The sequence below is a fragment of the Fragaria vesca genome, linkage group LG5 (assembly GCF_000184155.1).
Source record: "Fragaria vesca subsp. vesca linkage group LG5, FraVesHawaii_1.0, whole genome shotgun sequence".
In the NCBI taxonomy this organism is placed as follows: Eukaryota; Viridiplantae; Streptophyta; class Magnoliopsida; order Rosales; family Rosaceae; genus Fragaria; species Fragaria vesca.
Window position 1 is genome coordinate 21,565,029 of NC_020495.1, and position 4,536 is coordinate 21,569,564.

At 36.0% G+C, this 4,536-nt stretch overlaps 1 pseudogene; it reads left to right on the plus strand.

Moving 5' to 3' along the window:
- The first annotated feature begins 2,496 nt into the window (after nucleotides 1-2,496).
- On the plus strand, nucleotides 2,497-3,604 carry LOC101305479 (annotated as a pseudogene).
- Nucleotides 3,605-4,536: the final 932 nt, after the last annotated feature.

Genomic DNA, 4,536 nt, shown 5'->3' on the forward strand with positions numbered 1-4,536 from the left:
AAATCAGAAGAAGTGAGATGTGAAGTGAATGCATGGGTGGAGAAGCAGACCAATGGCCTTATCAAAGACATTATTCCTCCAGGGTTGGTTGATAGATCAACAGATATAATCCTTGAATATGCCTTATACTTCAAAGGAGCTTGGGACAAGAATGTGAATTTTCACGCATCAAATACAAGAGAGTGGGGTTTTCATCTTCAGGATGGGAGGTCAGTTAAGGCACTGTTCATGACCAGTGGGGGGACTCATTATGTGAGTGTCTTTGACGGCTTCAAAGTGCTAAGGCTTCCTTATGAACAGGGTCGAGATTGCAAAAGGCGGTTCTCTATGTGTGTATTTCTTCCAAATGAAAGAGATGGGTTGCCAGCTTTGGTTGAGAGAGTTTCTACCGATTTTGGGTTTCTAGATAGACATATTCCCAGAGAACGTGTTCGGGTTGGCAGATTTTTAATCCCAAAGTTTAAGATCTCTTCGGACTTTGACTGCATCAAAGTTCTGGAACCTCTAGGATTGAAGCTGCCTTGTTTGATAGAAATGGTGGAAGGCAGCCTCCATTTGTGAACATAATGCTCCATAAAGCGTTCATTGAAGTTAATGAAGAAGGCACAGAAGCTGCTGTTGCAACTGTCGCTTGTAGTATGCGTGGGGCAGCAAGAAGACCTCCTTCTCAGATAGATTTCGTAGCCGATCACCCTTTCCTTTTTCTGATAAGAGAAGAAGTGACTGGAACAGTGCTGTTTGTTGGGCATGTCCTCAATCCCACTAAAGAGGAATGATCGATTTGTTATATATGTTATATCAGTCTGTTAGAGCATCTCCAACAGCTTCCCCAAAATTTCTCTAAAATGGGGAAGCAAAGCTAAATTCTCCAAAAAAATTACGATCAAAATCCAGCAGCTTCTCCATTTTGGAGATTTCGGCATTTAATACAACAATAAAATATAATATATCATCATGAATTATAACAAAAAAACATTATATATTTCATTGTAACAATAAACTACCCAATCAAATATTTTATTGTTGTTTTAAATTTGTTGGAGTACGTGAAGAATTTAATTTTGGGGAAGGAAGGCTTTGCTGCAAATTTGGGGAATGAAGACTTCTTTTTCTTCTTCATCCCCATTTTGGGGAATGGGATGGGGAAGCTGTTGGACCTAAAAAGAGCTCTATATTCCCCAAAATTGAGAAGTTCAAGAAAATGGGGAAGCTGTTGGAGATGCTCTTACTCGTTAAGTTTCTTATCTTCTTAAGTAATTAATAAATGATATCCTCGTAGCTAGTTTGTAGAAAATCAGTGCTTTAGAGAATATGACAGTCCTTTTGTATTCCCATTTCCCATTATACCTCTATGTAAAATATCTGTGGCAAATAAACTGGTGATCTTTCTGAGCTTAGGACTGACATTGCTGCAATCTGCACTAACATAATTGATCCACGCATCCAACCAAGGGCTATCACTTGCTTGAGAATGAAAACAGCACCCTATACTGCTTTAAGAATGAACTTGTTGAAGTTCATTCTTAAAGCTATGAGCATAAGTGCATAGCATTTTAGAGTTCTAGTTTCTAGTTGCTAGAGCAGTAACAATAATGATGATTGCACAGTAGTAGTTGCTAATGATATTATAGGTTCATCATGTGTTGGAGTTCTTTAGTAAAAGCTATATTATACTAAAAGCAGTTTAATAACAGTTGCATGCAATTTTCATTAAATATCGGATTAATTCAAAATGCTATTTTCATTTTCATACCTAACTATCAAAAACTTAAATTTTTTCATACCCTAAGTTTCATTCCGTTAGCATTGTGATACACTGACCACTAAGAGCAACTTTAACAAGGCTAGACATATTTAAGTCAATTTAGCTAAAAATAGCTAGAAAGTTATTTTGGCTAGCCAGTTTTAAATCACATCTACACCAATGCTCTCTATTATAGCTAGCCTTTGATATTTAATTTTGAATTTGAAATTGTAAATTGCATAACCCTAATTTTTCAACAGCTATATTTCAAATTGATAGATCCTGTATAGAGGAAGATAGATATCTATGTTCATATTAGATATGACATCTTCCAAATTAAAGTGAAATTAGATCAAAATATCGTCTACGCAAACAAATGATATCAAAGAGATATGTATTAGGATAAAACAAGATCTTGTGCAAAAAGATACATATAAGCTATCGGACCATATCACAAAGATATGATACACATCTATTTGTGAGATATGTATAATGGCAAGATTTGGCAAAGTAACAAATGATGGAAGTTGATCATTCTCATTTACTTGCTTTCTTGATGGAAAGATTAGTTGCTTTATTTGATAAACATGGCAAAGCAATAATATATATTGATCCCCTGTTTTTCAACCTTTAATCTCATATTAACTTCTTTTAGTTTATAGACATCTCATTTCTATTGTGTCAAATGGTGAGTTAATCCATAGCAAGTCATTGGATGCATAAGAGGTTCTTGAAAAAGAGCAATATCGCTGATGAAAAGTATGAAGATGACCTTATTAAGAGTGTTGTTGAAGAGAGGGAAAGACCAGTACGTCGTGGTTCAATATAGGTCGTAATTTTGGTCCGCGCAATATAGCTAAAGGTCACGAAAACCTCTACCGTGACTACTTTGCTGATCCACCTATATTTCCTGATAATGTTTTTCGGAGAAGGTTTCAAATGAGACGTCATGTTTTTGATAGAATTCACAATGCAGTGCTTTCATGTGATCCATACTTTGTGCGAAAGAGGAACACTACTAGAGCTATCGGCTTGTCATCCTATCAAAAGATAACTGCTGCACTACGAATGCTTGCTTAATTATGGAGTTCCAGCTGATAATGTAGATGAGTATGTGCAAATTGGTCAGACTACTACTCTAAATAGTCTGAAAAGGTTTGTTATTGTTGTAGTTGTTCTGTTTGGTGATGAGTACTCGAGATCACCAAATAGAAACGACATAACTAGATTGCTTTCGATTGATGAAAAGCGTGGGTTACCTGGAATGTTAGGAAGCATAGACTGTATGCATTGGAGATGGAAAAATTGTCCATCTGCATGGCAAGGTAAGGTCACTACCACAAACCAACAATTATATTGGAAGCAGTAGCTTCATATGATCTTTGGATTTGGCATGCATTTTTTGGGTTGCCAGGATCTCACAATGATATCAATGTGTTAGCTCGATCTTCTTTATTTAATGACCTAGCCGTAGGATGTGCTGCTCCTGTCAACTATTTAGTTAATGGCAAACCATATAATATGGGATACTACCTTGCTGATGGTATATATCCGACATGGGTGACATTTGTAAAGACAATACCCGCTCCACAAGGAAATAAGAAGAAGCACTTTGCTAAACAACAAGAGGGAGCAAGAAAAGATGTAGAGCGCGCATTTGGAGTACCCCAAGCACGTTTTGCAATCGTGCGAGGACCAGTACGTTTATGGAATCAAGAGACACTTAAGGATATCATGACAGCATGCATAATAATGCACAATATGATTATTGAAGACGAGCGGGATGATGACCAATATATTAAAGATATTGGTCAAGATCGTGATTGTGAAACTGATCAAATCATTCAGGATATGATATAGTTGGAGAGCCTTCAAATGTATTACCATCACATGAGTGAACACAAACACTAATGGAGTTCATTGACAACCATCTCCATATTAAAGATGCTGAGACTCAATCTAGACTACAAGGTGATCTTATCGAACACTTGTGGCAACTACATGGAGGAGTCTGAGTTATCATTTTGTAGTACTCAGTATTGGCTTATGTTTCAATTACAAGTGAATAAAACATAGTATCTGTGTTGTAACTTTAATAACTATGGTGAAATTACAAGTGTACTTTAGTACACACACCACAGTTGACAATGCATGTACCTCTAGTTCTAGAATCTTGATGTACATGTTGAATAGTAAAATGAGATTACTAATGCAGTAAGCTTTTGAACTCAATACAAGTAGTCTGACATGAGTAATGAATAAGGCATAATATTTAAGTAAACCTGAATAGATTACTAATTATTTCAAAACTTGAAGAAGTAAATTATTGAAACTCTTTCAAGTCTTATAACGAAAACATACTAAAGATAAAAGTGCATCATCAACTCTCAATGTAGTTGGAAACGTATAACTTTCAAAGCAATATAAAATTAGAAAAGAAAGGGATTTGCACCTAAAAATAAACTGACATTTGGTTCCCATCAGCAGCTCTTTTTGCGATGATTTTTTGTTGAAATGATCTAAAATATTCTGCACGAACTAGTTCCATTGTAGAAGTATTCATTGCCATTATTGTATTGTCCTCTTTTCGAACTTGAATTTCAAGTTCCTGTTTCCTCAGCTTGATGTTCTCTTGTTTAGCATTATACATTAGTTGAAATTGCTCATCCTCCTTACGAGCGTGTTCAACTTTCAGAGCATAATAGTCTCCTAATTCGGACTGGGTTGCTCCGACTTTCTCTTTAGCTTTTGCATTCTTTGCCAAGGTCTTGGCAGCCTTTTTTCCTATAGGC